This window comes from Crocodylus porosus, unplaced genomic scaffold (assembly GCF_001723895.1).
Source record: "Crocodylus porosus isolate Cpor-Errol unplaced genomic scaffold, CroPor_comp1, whole genome shotgun sequence".
NCBI classification, from domain to species: Eukaryota; Metazoa; Chordata; order Crocodylia; family Crocodylidae; genus Crocodylus; species Crocodylus porosus.
Window position 1 is genome coordinate 3,878,646 of NW_017728913.1, and position 17,772 is coordinate 3,896,417.

The window sequence follows — 17,772 nt, forward strand, 5'->3', positions numbered from 1 at the left end:
TTTTACTAACTGGCATTTCTGTTAACTGGAATTTCTGGTTCACATGTGGCTGCCGCCACCACCAACCCAAGACCCTGCACTGCCACTGCTTCTCATGTGACTGCTGCCCCCTCCTTCCCCCCGCTCTGTGTGCCTGAAACCCCAGTGCCTCAGGCAACTGGCGTTTTTAGATTACTGACACCCCCCATTCTACACTCATGCTGGAAACACAGGGCTTTTGCTGTATTAAGGAAATAAGAAATCTGTTTAAAATACGTTAAAAAAGTAACTGCCGCCCCTTTCTACTTGCTATTTTCTACAGCTTCATACTACCCACTTATATGGTGGGTGGCTTTACTTAAGGATTTCTTGATGCACGATTCAGATGAATCTGCGTTTGAGTAGTGCAATCTATTGTGTAATGGAACATCAGCATGCCTCATTGTGGTGATGTATTAATCTATTATCTATCATCACAGAGCTGTCTCAGTCTTCTTGAAAATATTCTGCTCTCTAGTAGATGTCTAGAAGCAAATTCAGTGCAGCAGATAACAAGGATCAGAGAGGATGGATAACAAGAGTCAGAGGACAAACAGCTTCCCGGTACTAGAAAGAAAAAAATGATGCTAAGTGTACAGGATTGATGCTGGTTCTAGTTCTACATTCCCAAAATGCCTGGCCTTGTTACCATGGTGGTTCCTTCGGCTATTTCTGATCAACTTATGGTAATGCTTTTGCATCAAGGCTGAATACACTGATTTTTATTACCCCAAGTCTCCTTCCCTATTAGATGCTCTGAAGATGAGGCATGTTTTATAATATATCATGCAAATTAACTTGATAATTAAGTCAACCACATTATTTTTATAATGTATGCATGCAAAATGGAATAATAAACACACTTTCAAAAAACAATTAATCATGCCTCGGCACCAATTATACAATATAAGCAAGAACAGCTACTAGGCAATTAAGCAAACAAGCACAGTTTGGATTTTTTATGATGTACTTTTCTAATGAACAGTGATTACAGAATTACAGAGTGCTCTGATCCTGATCTAATCAAAATATACCTAAAACTTCCCAAGAAAGATTAAAGCAGCATTGATGCCTGACTGCATATCTTTAAATTAAGTCATTCTTAAAAGATTGGTTAGCCAACATAGATGCTTTGGAGCAGGTGAACAAAAAGTTCAGAGGGGGGAGAAATGTTAAAGTAAGATCTTCAGCCTATAGACTATTTTATCTCTCTGAATAAAAGTGGAAATATTGGATAGTTATAATCAAGCAAGTGACATTGTCCTGTAAAATAGCAAATGTTAAGAAAAAATATGTGGGAATGTCATTGAAAGAAGTGATTAGGGTCTAAGTAATCAAGACATCCTAGGCCAGATATCATCCCTCCCATTAGGTGCCTATGTAAACTGAGGCACCTAAATGCAATCCTATTCCACTCTGTTGGGATCCTTAAAAAAATGGTAATATCGAAGGTTGATGAGTCTTTCTTTTTCTCACTGCTTTTTTGTGACAGATTTATAGATTACATGACAGTGCGTTACAGAGAACAGACACATTAATGAATATTCAAGAACTTGAACAAGGTAGGATAGGAATATATTTTTAGGTACCACGTCATCTGGGTCTTCCCCTATCTTCTTGTATCTTCTATTAGATTTCTTCTGAAAACCTTGTGTTAAATTAACCATATGATATACAGGATAAACTAGGATGCAAACTACCTGGAAAGTAAGAGAAATAGAGAAGAAATAAAACTATTATAATGTTAGTATTAGTGATTACTTGACTTCAACAATTCTAGAGGGAAGTAACAGTGTTTCGACTCCAGTAATTCCTTGCTTAAAAAAATGTGTGCTTCAGCAAATTTAACTTTTTCTTCTGAACAACCTGTTTCAATCACATTTTCTGTATTTCATCCTAAATCATAAGGCTGAGAACCCACTGTGCCAGCTCCAGGCTCTTAACTGAAGCATCTAACTCTGTGATTTGTTCCCACTGTGCTTTCTTGTGAGCCATCAAAACAGTCTACCCCACAGATTGACTTTCAGAATCTCCCTCACTTCAGTCCTAGATGTAACTAAGACTTTATTGATTTCCAAGTGGAAAAAAAAATATCAATCCGGGCATCAGCAGAAGCCAGGCGTTCCTTATCCATAAACTGCCATAAACTCAAATCTACCTTCCATCCAGGGGACACATGCTGAAAAGTTAGGTGTAATAAAACAAGTACAACTGCTGCACGACGAGTTATTGTAGCAGTTTTGAAGGATATAGTCATAAAAGTCTGTATTAAGGATGAAGTAGTCGTCTGCAATGACTGTACCTCACAACAGTAGCAAGGAAGCAAGACTGTGGTAACTCTTACTGCTTGTAAGAAATCATAAAGCTCTGCAGTCTAGATTCTATCCAGTCCATTGTGGGATAATTCTCATCAGATAACCACTCTTTTCTTTCTTTTAATTTCCTATAATTCATGGGTTTGACAATATGTTCATGTTAAGGACAAGACATTTCTTTGAATATAGTAAGGACCTTATAATTTCTAATTAAGTTTATTAACCAGATTTTGGTTAGTGTATAATAGTGATTCTCAACCAGGATGCCATGAGATCCTTTTAAGGATGTTGTTGGGGTGCTGTGCAATATGAGCGCTTTTAGGTGTGCGAACACATACACTTGAATCACAAAACAAACCCGAAGATGTCAAGTAGGAAGCCATAGTATCAAAAACATTTGACCTGTTGGAATCTTTCTGAATTCTTTACAACAGAATGATTGCTTTATTATTTTTCTGTAGTCAAAATCTAAGTGAAAGTAAGAAGTGAAACTTTCTGAGAGGTTCCTTCAGTCCAACCAGGGGTGCCTAGGACGTAAAAATCTTGAGAACCACTGGTTTATAATATTAATAATACTATTTTTGTATCACTCTTGCCTGAGCTAAACAGGAATATTGTGATCCTCTTTTGTGAAGATAAACAAGTAGAGAATTAATAAAGGATCTGAACGTACCCAACTTCACGCTCGTTTAGATACAAATCAGGATTGAAACTTTGCTGTCCTATCTGTGTCTAAAATGAATAAATAGGGCATTCCATGTGGATACTTGAGAAATGGACAGTCATAACCTCCAAGTATCATACATCTGTCTTTTGTGTTTCTTCCAAAGTAATATTTTTCCTTCAATATTTTTCCTGTAATCTAAACTTCCAAATTCAGACTATAATTTTGGAGCTATTTTTGTATGTGCTTTGTTAATAAGTGAGAGGGACAGAGAATTTAATAGTATTTGAAACTGTATATAACAACACATTTATATGGTTATGTCGCTATTCTTTATTTTGCAAAGCATACCACACCCAGAAAAATATATCGGAGTTCTGGAAATACCATGAAGAATAACATATTTTCATCACATACAGAATAACCAGCTGTTGGACATTGGAGCGTGCATTATAAACATGAAAATCTGGCAACAACAGTTTCTGCTGCTTTGGCCAGGCTAAAATGAAAGTAAAGGCCTACAGCCTGTTCACATGATTCATAGGCAGCAGGCTAATGAGCAGGCTGAGCTCTGTAGTTGCTGCTACTTTGTTATTTATTACAAAGAAAGATCTTTTTTTCTTCATGCTGTCATTTAAAATAAGGAGCATATCTTATTCCAGAGCATGTTGTATGTGAGAAAATATGGTGCTATCAAAGCCTTTCCCAGAAACATTAAGCAGGTCAAAAGAGGTAATAGCAAAAGATGCTAAAGCAGCACAGGTGGCTTGATATTTAGAGAAGAAAAATAAATTGTAAAAGCAGCACAATTAGCAAGTTGGATATAGGTGTGAGGGGAAAGGGTTGAGGGGATATTGCCAAGGCTACAGCATTGTTTTCTCAGCATTACCCACCTCCCAATCAGGGAGTTATGCCTGCTGACATCCAGATGTTGTCACACTGAAATTTAGGACTAAGTCACTAAGCCCAACAGGGAGGACCAAATAATTAGGGATGCATTTATCAGAGCCAGAAGTTGTGATATAGGTTCTCAGATGAGATAAAGTAACTACTATAGCCAGTTTTGGAGAGAAGGATTCTTCTAATTCTTCATTATCTCTGGAAGTGGATCAGAATAAACTTAATTAGTGCCATGAATGTTCTAGAGAACAGTAAATATTAAGAAACCTGGAAAACAGGACATGATATAAAGCTTACTGAAGTCAAGGAGGAGGACTGCATTTATTTTAGCAGTCACTACCCCCATTCACAATAAAGTGACTGTCAAATTAGTATTGGAAACCTGATTGAAAGTATTATGATCTTTGAATAAGAGAACTGAAACATGTATGTGACTTAGGCAACCTTTCTGGCACGTTTATAAAAATCTCAGCTATTTTGAGAATAATTTGCCATTATGCTTTAAAAAAATGCATACGGGTTTATTTTCTTAAATCTTCTCAGCCAGCTGGCAGTTTATTGCCCAATTTTTCCTTTGTGTCTCTTATTGGTCTGGCACAGTAACATATGGTTTGCTAATCTCTGAAATGGCTTTTCAGCAGTTTTAAGGGTACCAGAGGTAGGTGTTCTGAACAACTTTAGATAATAGAAGAATTGGAAGCAAAGTTTACTAGAAGAGTGCTAATACCACATCATTTAACAGAAATTTAGGTGAAAACAAGTTAAATGTAATTGCCAAAGCCTAGTGTTGTTAGCCATTAGTCCTACTGATTGAAAAAAATAAGGGTACTAATAGTCTCATACGGGGCACATCCATACATGCAAGCACGTGGGCTTGCAGCAGCTCAAATAGAAGCGGTGGAAATTTGAGCCAGGGCTTTTTGCTTCTGTGCACATGCCCAGACATGCACTTTGGTGTGGGGCAAATTGTGCCATTTGGGGCAATATAACCCTGCCTGGCTCCTCCTGGATCTGTAGCCAGGGGGGAGCTTGAGCCCAGGGTCAACACCTGTGCTGTCCCCGGCTGTATAAAAAGCCGCCCTGGCAAGTAGCTTAGGGGTAATCATTCTCAGGAACTTCTGAGGCCCAGCCAATTGGTACCTGGGGACACTACCACTTGTGCCAGCTGGACTGCTGAAGCAGCCCTGAGAGTTCCCTGCACCCTTTATCCACTGCAGTAATCTGGCAGTGGGGACTGCTGCCTGGCTGTGACCTGTTGTGCATGTGCCAGACCTGGATAAGGACTGCACAGCCAGTAGAGGCAGCTGGCCCAGAGGGCTGTGGCTACCTAGTTGGCCTTTGTGCAGTACTACTGCCATGTGTGCTCCCTGCCTAGCCATCTGGGCAGCTATCGCCCGGAAGATGTTCTTAGTGTGGTGGCCTGCTTTGATATGTCAAAGCATGTCCTCCTGGTCCCAGATGGCCAGCAGGTCAGCCACAGCCAGCTGGGTCCAAGGTATCAACTCTGAGCAGGCTGGGTTCTGCCACTGGCCTCCCTAGCAGGAATTCTGGTGTTCCCTATTGGAAAACTGAAAAATCCCTGATAAAAAACCCCAAGTCACTCTGTAAAATACCACAAAATCCATGCTCCTCCACAATTCAAACAAAAGACCACTATATAAATATATATATATACACACACGTGTACACAGAGAGAGAGAGGTATCAGTTGGGCAATGTTTTACTGATATATCTGCAGTGTTAAAGAAATTTGGTAGCCTACCAGTGCCTCTGTTATCATAATAAAGTGAATTCTAAATAAATGTTTCATGAATTTATGAATATATGTTTTGTTGCCCCCTACAGGGGCTATAGCCCCCCCCAACAGGGGCTCCGGCTCCCCCTTGGGGTTACAGCATCCCCACAGAGGCCACAGCCCCCCAACAGGGGTTACAGCCCCTCAACAGCAGCTATGCCCCCCACAGGGGCTATGGCTCCCCCTTGGGATTAAAGCCCCCCAACAGGGGCTACAGCCAGTTGGAGCAGAGATTGGAGGGCTGGGGTAGCAGGTGGGGCCAGCGGTGGCCCTCCCCATGGTCCCATCTCCCCTCCTCCAGCCCTGCCAACCCCTTATTTACCAGCACTGGAGCCAGGGTCCAGCTCCCTGCTGCTGGCATGCTACCTGCCCTGCCCTGTCAGCATGCTTTAGCAAATTTGCAGCATGGGGAACATTTTCTCATTCCTGCACGTGCTTCTTGCAGCATCTCCAAGGAATTTGAGATGCTGCAAGAGGCATGTGCAGGCTTGTCTGGACATGCCCAAGGGGTTTTCAACAGCATCAGGTTTGATCTTCAATTATTTTTTGCCTGAAAAGGTTAAGTGGGCCAGTAAGAGCCACCGGTATGTTCAGAGACTTGCAAGGCAAACCATACAAGGAAAGGCTGAGGAACTTGGGCTTCTTCAGCCTAAAAAAGAGAAGGCTGAGAGGGGACTTGGTAGCAGTTTACCACCATATCAGGGGAATACATCAAGGGCTTGGTGAACAACTGTTCACCAGGGCACCCTTGGGGAAAAACAGGAGTAATGCCCACAAACTCGTGCAAGACCATTTCAGGCTTAACACTAGAAAGAGCTTCTTCACAGTTAGGGTGTCCAGACTGTGGAATAAACTTCCTCCAGAAGTGGTACAATCACCTACCCTGGAAATCTTCAAGAGGAGACTGGATGGTCACTTTGCTGGGGTCACCCGACCCCAGTTGTCTTTCTTGCCTAGTGCAGGGGGGCTGGACCCGATGATCTTATGAGGTCCCTTCCAGTCCCTTATAATCTATTAATCTATTAATATGAACTGCCAGTGGATGGCTTCATAACTGAAGCAAATTTAGAAGAGGGGGATATAAAACAAGAAGAATTTTTCAAGTTAGTGGCTCACTGGAACAAAACCTGTCACAAACGCAGAAAAGCGGTGCACACTGGCCAGAATGTTCATTATTTTGTTACCACTCGAAAAAACCCATAACCAATGCTAACAAATATGCATTTGTATCTTTTTAAATTCAAATTCTGCTTCAAGGATGTACATATAAGCATGGCTGGCTTATATGTATCATTGTAACACTGGACTCAGATCTCCATCTTGTCAAGATCATGTGGATGCTGTTTCTGTACACCAGCTTCCTCACATTAAACAAAGTCGTGCACAGGTTTCTACCACAGGAAGCAAACACATTCTCCTGTACCAACCTGTAAAAGCCTTGTGGTGATGGACTAGTGGTGATGGAGTCAGGACTACTGAATCTCGCAGCCTCCAGCCATGAATCTGCCTCAAGAAGTGGTAGCCTGATGGTCATCTTGCACCTGAGTTGAGAGAGGGGTGAAATTAGGCAGCTGCTACCATGGCTGAGCAGTCCTATTCATGATCTCCTGTGCTCACCCCACATGGAGAAGGGGTTAGAAAAGGTACCCTGAACCTAGGCTGATCCATGGGGCAGAAGGTGCAGTGGTGCAGTTGTATAGCTCCCCTCCCTCGTCCCCCACCACACACACACTTTGTTTCATGCTTCACCCAAATTTTAAAACCAAGTGCCTGGGAGAGGCAGTGGCATCTCTATTCAGGGAGTGCTGAGACAGTCAATTGACTTGATGACTCATTGTTAGCTCCCTGATAACTGCTAATCTTTCTTCACTCCACAGGTGTTAACAACTATTGTCCTTTCTGATAGTCTTGATGTTCCACTATTCTATCCTTTCTTCTGCAGTCTTTCTGTCTGTTATCCATTTCACAGTCCTTCAGGCTGTCTTCAGCTCTAGCTAAAAACCTTAACTCAGGTATGGAAATGACCAACGGTGAAGTATTGGAGGCACTATCAAAACACTCCAGATTTTTGTGAATCTGAATAAGTGAGGTACATTTAACTATAATGACTACAGGACTAGTGACAAGATACCTTCTGACTATTTTTTGCTTAGTTTGTGTTTTTTTTCAACAAGTAAAATACCTAGCAATTTAGTACACATTCCAATGATCATATACATCTTTTGATCATAAACTGAATAATATAGTGCTAGCCCCCTAGCATATTAGTAAAACTTCTATTTTTTGTTTAATTGGAAAAATGTGTTGTGTTGTGTTATATGTGATAATTTGCTATACCATATGTACCCCACATTTCAAAATCCTAGATCCACCCATGGGTACACTTGTCTGAGAAGTGGGAGATACAAAAGTAGGAATTTAAACCAGATCTTCCACCCAAGATGTGGAAGGTGCTTTTCCATGCTGTTAAGCAAAAGGTGGTGTCTAGTGCCCTCACTATCATTTCAAAAGAGAGCTGTGGCTTCCATCTTATTTTGTGGGGAACCAAAATTGTTGTATGTTCAGTTTGCTTTGAGAAAAACTGCTGAACTGAGCCCCTCAGAGGGGATAGGCATTAGGGCTGTGCGAAATGACAGCATTCCATTTCAACCAGTGTTTTGATGGAACAGCATTTCATTTTGATTTGAAACAGCTCTTCCGTTCCGTTGAAACAGGGTTGAAACAGCGAAACAGTTTTGATGTTTTGCCCATAGGATATAATGGGGAAGGACAAAACTGCATGTAACTTTGCCATTGCTTGCCTGATTTGGATGAATCTTTCAGGAATGGTAGCCCCTTCTGAGGGCATTAAGTTTGCTAAGTTTCAAAGAGTTAGGTTTAGGGGATTTGGGGAAACTGCACCCCAACATTTTGAAAGCAAAACTTGTGTCACGTGTATGTGTTAAGCCATAGTGAGGTAAAAACTGCAGGCATGCTATCCCCTGCAAAGGCCACAAAGCCTGGTAAGTTTCAAGGAGATAGGTGCTGAGGGTTCAGGGAAACTGCACCCCAAAATCTTGAAAGAAATCTGGCTCTTCTCAGCCAGATTGGCTGACCTGCTCCACTGGGCTTTAAACTAAGCCCACCAGGGGACGGGGGGACTACTGCCACTGCTGGCCCACTGAACAACACTTGCAAAGCCAGCTGGCTGAGGCACTTAAGGGAACCCACCCTGCCGCAGACCTGTAATGAACTGTAGGCAATGCTAGGGCCCCCAAGGGGACACTTGTGCACCTATACACAAATGCCAGGAGTTTGGGGAATAAACAGGAGGAATTGTCCTCCTGCTAAATGCAAATAACTATGATGTCATAGGGATAACGGAGACCTGATGGGACTCTACCCATGACTGGGCCATAGGTATACATGGCTATACCCTGTACAGGAGGGACTGAGTGGATGAAAGGGGCGGGGGTGTAGCTCTCTATGTCAAGGAAAGCTACACATCCCTGTAAGCTGACATTGGCACCCATGGTGAACAATTTGAGACCCTCTGGGTTAAAATCTGTGGGGAACACAGCACAGGGGATACTATGGTGGGTGTCTACTACAGACCCCCTACCCAGGGTCAAGACCTTGACCAGGAGTTTGCCAGGGAATTGGCTAAGGTTGCACACTCCCGGTGTATGGTTTTCAGGGGAGACTTTTACTACCCAGACATCTCGTGGGAGGAGCGCTCAGCCAAATCCCAGCAATTGCAAAGCTTTCTCTCATGCATGGATGACCTCTATATGATGCAGGAAGTCCGCAGGCTAATGAGAGGTAAAGCACTGCTCAACCTGGTACTGGCAACTGGGGATGACCTAATCAGTGACCTGTCAATCGAAGGAAAGCTGGATGACAGTGATCACGAACTGATCACCTTCACCATCTGCTTTAAAGCTGGTAAGTCAGTCAGTAATACAGAAACCCTCAACTTCAGGAAAGCTGACTTTGACAAGTTCAGGAGGCTTATGAGGGAGGCCCTAAAGGGCCACAATCCAAAGGAGAGGGGAGTTCAAGATGAGTGGTTGCTTCTTAAGGGAGCAATCCTGGATGCACAAGCAAAGTCTATCCTGTTTCAGAGAAAAGGCAGCAAAAGGGCACAACAGCCTCCTTGACTCTCCAGGGAACTAGTGGACCTCCTGCATCTTAAAAGGAAGACCTACAAAGGATGGAGGACTGGAACTACCAACAAGGAGGAATACTGTGCTCTGGTCCAGACCTGCAGAGAGCAAACCAGGAAAGCCAAGGCTGCGATGGAACTCCAGCTAGCTACAAATATCAAGGACAATAAAAAGTCATTTTTCAGATATGTGGGGAGCCAGAGGAAAAGCAAGGGCAACATTGGACCCCTGCTAAACCAGATGGGACAACTGACAACTGATGCCCATGAAAAAGCAAATTTGTTTAATGGGTACTTTGTGTCAGTATTTCACCAGTCCCATGGGACACCCCTGCCCACTGTGGTTCAGGGAGGCCTGAGTGCAAGAGATTCCTTACCTTCCATCAAAGCTGACCTCATGAAGGAATACCTTGACAGGCTTCAAGTCAGTTGGCTCTAATGGTTTATACCCAAAAGGACTCAAGAAGCTGGCAAGCATCATAGCTCAGCCCCTGGCACAGATCTTTGAGAACTCCTGGTGAAGTGCCTGAAGATTGGAAGAAGGCCAATGTGGTGCCTATCTTCGAGAAAGGAAGGAAAGTAGATTCAGCAAACTAGAGGCCCATCAGCCTGACCTCTATCCTTGGGAAGGTCTTGGAAAAGATTATCAAAGAGGCCATCCTTAACAGACTAGCTGACGGCAATATCCTGAGGGATACCTAGCATGGGTTTGTTGTGGGTAGGTCTTGCTTGACCAAACTCATGTCCTTTTATGACCAGGTTACCTATCACCTGGACAAGGGGGAAGAGATTGATGTCATATATCTTGACTTCAAAAAATCCTTCGATCTGGTATCCCATGATCACCACTTGGCAAAACTGCTAACTGTGGCCTTGACCACGCCATGATCTGCTGGCTGGGGAATTGGCTCCGCGGCAGGACCAAGAGGATGGTGGTTGAAGGAAGTCAATCTTCTTGGTGCCCTGTGACCAGTGGGGTCCCTCAAGGCTCTGTCCTAGGGCCTATCCTTTTCAACATCTTCATCACTGATGTAGACATTGGTGTCAGAAGTGGGTTGGCCAAGTTCGCCAATGACACCAAACTCTGGGGTAAAGCATCTATACCTGAGGACAGGAGGGTGATCCAGGCAGTTCTTGACAGACTTGTGAAACGGGCAGATGAGAACCTGATGGTGTTTATCACCGAAAAATGCAAGGTTCTCCACCCTGGGAAGAAAAACCTGCAGCATGCTTATAGGCTCGGCAGTGCTACGCTGGTTAGCACTACAGATGAAAGGGACTTAGGTGTCATGATTGACCACAAGATGAACATGAGTCTTCCATGTGGTGCTGTGACTGGTAAAGTGAGCAAAACACTGGCTTGCATCCGTAAATGCTTCTCAAGCAAATCCTGCGATGACATTCTCCCATTGTACTCAGCCTTGATGAGGCTGCAGCTGGACTACTGTGTCCAGTTTTGGGCTCCCCAATTCAAAAAGGATGTGGAGAAGCTTGAGAGAGTGCAGAGGAGAGCCATGCACATGATCAGAGGTCAGGAAAACAGACCTTATGACGAGGGGCTGAGATCCATGGGGCTCTTCAGCCTGGAAAAGCGCAGGCTCAGGTAACTCCAGGCACACGTGCCAGAGCATGGCATGTGGGCTGTGGCATGCTTGTTCATCATGCCACAGCCCACCTGGGCTCTGGGCAGCTGCCACTGGCCATGGAGCCAGGGCTTCTTGCAGCAGGTGGCAGGGATGCTGCAAGCCCTGCTGCAAGCAGCTTGGGGTCCATGGCAGACAGCAGCTACCCAGATTCCAGGTTGGCTGTGGCAGGAAGCCAGGAGGCGGCAGGCAATGCACTGGGGTCCAGAGCAAGTACCCAAGCCCTTTTCTTGCTAGGCACCCCAAGGCATGTGTGCAGCTACTGACGCCAAAGAGCCCAGGTTGCTTGCAACAGGTGGTGGGCAGGCTGCAAGCTCTGCTGTGAGCAGCCCAGGCTCCACAGCAGGTGGCAAAAGCCTGCCCAGAGCCTGGGCTGCTTGCAGCAGGCAACCATGAAGGTGCAGGCAGCTGCACTGAGGTCCAGAGCCCCAACCTGGCTCGTTGCTGGTGGCAGCTGCACGCACACCTTGGGGAACACCATGGGGAAGGGGCTGGGGCTGCGCTACCACAACAAGAATCAGGCCTTTCATGGCTCCCTCGTGATCCTCCCCGACACGCCAACATCTTCCCAGGCAAGGTTGCACGGTTTTTTGGCATTCAACCCCAAAACATTGCTGACCCCTCATATGCTGCTTCTGATGCCCAAGATAGGTAAGTTATCTCTTCAAAGCAGTGCAGTGCACAATGGAGACATACCCTGAACATTAGGTGCTGTAAGACAGAGCATTGTTATGTTCAAGGACATTTGCATGGCAGTGTCCTTACAGGCATATTCTGGAGCATTTCCCACTGCACCCCAGAAATGTGTCAGTGAGCCACTCCAGCGAGTGGGCTTAATATGGCCGTTGGTGCTGTTCAAGTAGGAGCTACTAAATGAGTTGTACTTGGGAGCAACCCTTGTCTGTCAGGATACACTAGGGCTTTAATGTATCTACAACCTTTATGAATCTAGCTTCAAGTGCCCTCATATCTTGTCAACATGAACTGGAGTTTAAAGTACTGAGTACCTTGAAGGATCAAGTACCAAATCTCCAAAACATCTCTCTCATAAGTGCACGTGAGATCGTACAGATTAGGTTTTATTTCCAGATAGCACTCTACACTACCTCTTAGTAATATTCCTTTCTAAGGAAGCTTCATATCAAAGAAGAGATGGGATGAAAGTTGTAAAATATTTCACAAATAAAGCTCCGCTGTAATAAAAGTGAAAGGAAGTTCTGTTATTTTTTATAATTCATGCTCTCTATCTACCCTCTCCCTCTGTCTGGCTGTCATTGCTTTAAGTTTGTGTTCCAAGTATGGAAAACTAACATTCTATGTGATATTCCAATTTTACTGCAGCAATTCTCATTGCTGTTTCTGGGAGACAGTGTGAATTTACATGTGTCATTTCCAACTACTTTAATTCAGGTCCCAGTCAGACTATGTTTCTTGTACATTCTCCTTTCTATTTGGCACTAAAAGCAAATATATCTGTCTGAAGAGTAACTTTGAAAGCTGACTACAAAATACCAGAATCTGACAGAGGAGTCCTGAGCTAGAAAAAAAATCTATTATACAATATACACAGCACACAAAGTTAATGTCACCAGCCATACAAGTGATCCATCTTCACATTTTGTACTTGAAGTTTCTGACAATAAAACTTATTTGTAAAACTAGGATGGTTCAGACCATTCTACTTCTATTCTATTTCTATCCCTTGAATTCAGACAAACTTAATATATACTTATATATCAAATTGACATGGTCCGGCAGAAATTTCTTCTCTTCTCTGCCCTCTTCTTCAGCAGTCTCAAATATACTTACTTTTTTCATGTCATTTCTAACTCTGAGGACTCCTTCCCATACTTATCTCTCTGTCTCTCTTGCTCTGTTCATTCTGTGTTTTAACTTCAGCTATTTCCTTGCCATTGTTTCCTTTTCATCTGTCTAGAAGTACTTCTATCTTTCTCATTTCTAACAAAACCTTCTATGACCTCATCTATCTCTGTGTATTGAGCCTTCAAAAGCAGCTATACATTTTGGAGATCAGGTGCTCAAGAATGACCTAAACATTCACCTAAGGACCTGTTGTGGACATGTCTTTGTTTAGTGTATACCTAGGTTCATTCACACTTATGTCTACTAACATTCACTGGCAACATCTCCATTTGTTCCCATGGAATGCAACCCATAGTTTAGGTTCTTTTTAATGCATGCTTACATCCAGCTTAGTGTGAAGATTACTGCTTTGTCATTCACTTTTCAGTTTGGGATCATGTTAAATACAAATTTTATTAATTATAATTTCTAAAGTCAAGTAGAAACTAGATACTGTTACATGAAAGATCTGATGGGCGCAGACAGTGAAGAATATCTCCGTAGAAAAATCTAGGAACTACAATTCACAACTAAGACAAATATTTTATCCAAACTGACTAGGGAATAAACTCTATTAAAACTGAAATTAAAGTAGAACAAAGGGAATACAAAATAAAAGGGAAGAGCAGAGAAACTTCATCAGAAGTTTGAAGGTGGGGTTTCTTTTTAGATACTACAAGAAAGTCTTTATCACATGCGGTACCTATATTAAATGTAGGCTTTTTCTGTGGGCACCTTGGGTAAATTAACGCTATGGAGTACAAGCATGGCATAGAGATACTGCAGCCTGAATGAGATAATTTAGGTGCCAGAAGCTAGTGTAGCCAATTAACTGGGGTGGATCACCATGCTAATATACCTATAATCTAATTAGCTCATTTAGAGTTAGTTTGGGTTATTTCCACACTGCATCATGTTGTATTGATTTATATAGAGGCTAATCTAACAAGGCATACTAGAGTTAAATAGATTACTATAATAGATAGCTCTGTTTTTATGATAAACAAAAGACCTACTAAAGTGATGTTGGTTATATCAAGACACTGTTCTTCTATCAAGAAACAGTGCAAAAACATTTCCCTACCAATTCTCCTCTCCACTGTGCTTTAATTGGATGCTATTTTAGTTATTTATAGTACCTGAGTAACTCTAACATTGGACTGCATGTGTAAATTACGTGGCTATTTATTATTTATCTATTAATTTTATTGTTATTGTGTAGTGAAAGTCCCGGTCAGGACTACCCCGTCTCATAAGTACTACTGAATAGAGTCCAAAGAGCTTTAGATGTGAAGATTAGCTTTATTTATAAAATCGTGCCATTAGAGGTCAAATTTTTCCATTTAGAAAAATATGACCAAGAATGCCAAACTTTCTGTTGTAAAGACAAACCAAGTCTATACCAGAAAACAGTTTGTGGAATTACTATTCTGGTTCCTGAACAAACCAACATTGTAATGCCAATGTAGCTGTTCCACACTTGGAGGTCTGCCATCTTGGCATCTGGTGACCGCTTTGTGGTCTGACTCACCCACCAGCTTTTCCCTGGCTCCCACCTCACCTCCAGTCTCACCCCTGCCATGACTTTGATGTTATCTTGGTTTGTTGGGGAGGTAGACCCTGGAGCCAGAGGTAGCCTTGCTGGTCAGCTCTGTCTTTTCCAGCTAGGTCCACTCTACATGGGACCTATGCTCTCCCCTTAAATGCTTCCCCTTTAAGGGTATGCTCCCTCAGGCTTCTGAACCCCTCCCTGTCAGGGCTTCAGCCATCACAGCCTTGCCCCCTTTTTATCTAGCTGCATCCTCAGCCTTGGTCCACTGTCTAAGATCTCAGCTCCCGGGCATCAGCCCCGATTTGGCAGCAGCCTCTCCTGAGACTCCTGTTTCACCCTCACCCCATCTAGCTTGAGGCTATCTTCTGCTGTACCACCCAGGCACCCCATCCCATGGCCTCATCCTCCTTTGTAGGCAGAACTTGCTCCTCTGGTCTTAAGTTCAAAATAGAACATAAACACAAGCAAGCCACTTCAAAAACAAAAAGTCTCCTTCACTCAGGGTTAATGGTGCCTGTCTGATCAGAGACTGGATTGATATGCCCAGCCTTCTTCCACCCGTGTGACTGGACCTCCTGTACCTGGGGACTAGGGGCAGCTAATTGCCTCATTAACCGCCTGGCCTTTTTAGTCTTTGGCTCAGGCCACCTGCAATGCTACTCTTTGCTGCCCTTTCTAGCCTGGGGTTTCCTTCCTGCTTCTATCTTCCTAGTAACCACCCTGGCAATCTTCAAAAAGCATCTTGATGCCCATCTTGCTCAGGTCAGCTGACCCCAGCAGTCTTTCCTGCCCAAGTGCAGAAGGCTGGATCCAATGATCTGTACAGTCCTTCCAGCCCCTAACAACTATGAAACTAGGAAACAAGGACAGAGGTTTCCTGCTACAGTAATCATATCTAAATGTAGAGCTTTGGCCTGGGTAGAACTATTCAGGGTAGGAGGAACTCCTAAAAGTCCTAGCTATAAGGTCAAGGAAATTGTCAAGGAGGGAATTTAATTCTTGGCAGGATTTCCCATTAGAAGAAATCTGGATCAAAACAGATGCAGCCCTGAATGACTAGTTGCCAAAATGGATAGGGCACTGTATTCTGGGATTAATCCATGTAAGGGCTAATATAAGAGTAAAGTGTTATTCCCAGAGGATGCTCAGAGACAGAATGGTGCCTCCAGCATCTTATGACACTGCTAGATGAGCAAATGGAACTTACCTACTAAATGTCCTGTTTAGTGAAGTTGCTTCTGGGCATACTCAGCTGTGTTGTGGAAAGCTGTCACAGTCCCTCCTTTTCTCCTTCCCCACAACCTTTGTGTGACCTCACTGACACCTGAAGAGAACACTCCAGACATTGCATTTTGACTCCTATGTTCCCCGAGGGTAACAGAGCCTTCTTATGCTCTTTCCTTATGCCCATCTGCACGGCAGCTGGAAGCAATCTGGGGCCCAAAACAATGTGAAACATTTCATTTCCAAAGCACAAAAAAGGGTATAAATGAGAGTGAACGAAACAGTGAAAAATAATGGGAATCAGTTCTTAAAGCTTCTAGGACTAAACATATTTACATGGGAATTAAATAGGACTAATTTATAAGGATAAAATATTTGAAATTGGGGCAAAAGTCTCGCTATGATAGAAATCATCTCTATGGTTACCCTAGTTAGATTCCACCTAACATTAATTGAAATTCTGCATGCATGAAGAACAGGCTACTGGAATCTAAGTCCACTATGTGGGTCTCAGGGGAGACTTTCCTTAGGTTTTATATAAGTGAGCTATGAAGCTGATACTTTTTGATTATCACTTAGATTACAGAAGTGGTCATTACGAATATCCAGAGTGATTCAGTTTGCATTACAGGATGTGTAAAAAAATTATAAGAAACATGTTTTTGTTGAATAAACAGAGCATAGCTGGGCAGCTCCATGCCCTGGTGGTACAGCTATTTTTGCTGTTATCTCAGTTGCACACCTCTTATTTAAGCTACTGTGTACAAATATTGGATTGAAGTCTAGGGAAATTCACACATGCTCTTTAGGACATGTATTTTATTTGCCTTTTATCCCTGATTTAAAAATGACTTATTTAATTTGGGCAAAACTTGGTTGAATTTGTTTCAAAGCTTAATGCAAAAAATTAGATCTGAAATTAAGCGTTTAACTTAATCATATTAAGTCTAAACATTTTGCCTTTAATGCCTTAGATTCTCTACATAGACATCCTCAGACATAGACACAGCTTTAAATGTTTTCGATACAAACCTCAAGGTACCAGGTAGCTTGAAAATGCTGTGATGGTGGGGCAGATGGAGTGTTACACAGGAGCGCGGGGGCGAGGGTTCCCAGAGCACTCAGCAGCAGACCCGGAAGTGGACCAGAAGCAGTTCTGGTTCACTTTTGGATCTGCCGGGGAGTGCACTGGGGGGGCCCCCTGTCCCTCCCCGGCTCAGTAACTGGTGCCTCCTGGGTCTGGGGGGCCACCCAGGGTCCCCCCATGGCCTATTGCTGAGTCAGGAGGGGGGGTGTGGGGGGAGGGAGGGCCCTGCGTGCTCCCTGGCAGACTCGGAAGTGGACCAGAAGTACTTCTGGTCCACTTCCAGGTTTGCTGCTAAGCATGTGCCCCGCCCCCACTCCTGTGGGACGTTCCATCCATCCCACCATTGCATCATTCACGAGCCACCCCTGGTACCTCAAGGTATGTAGAAAAAACATTTAAAGCTGTGCCTATGGCCGGAATGCTGATTGTCTGAATCAGCATACAATCTTTAGATTCGGATTTAGATGAATTGAATTGGGGACCATGATCTAAATCAACGAATTCAATCACTGTCCCAGATTTGGGCTTAATCTGAATCTAAATTGAATACAGCCCATTTCGTACAAC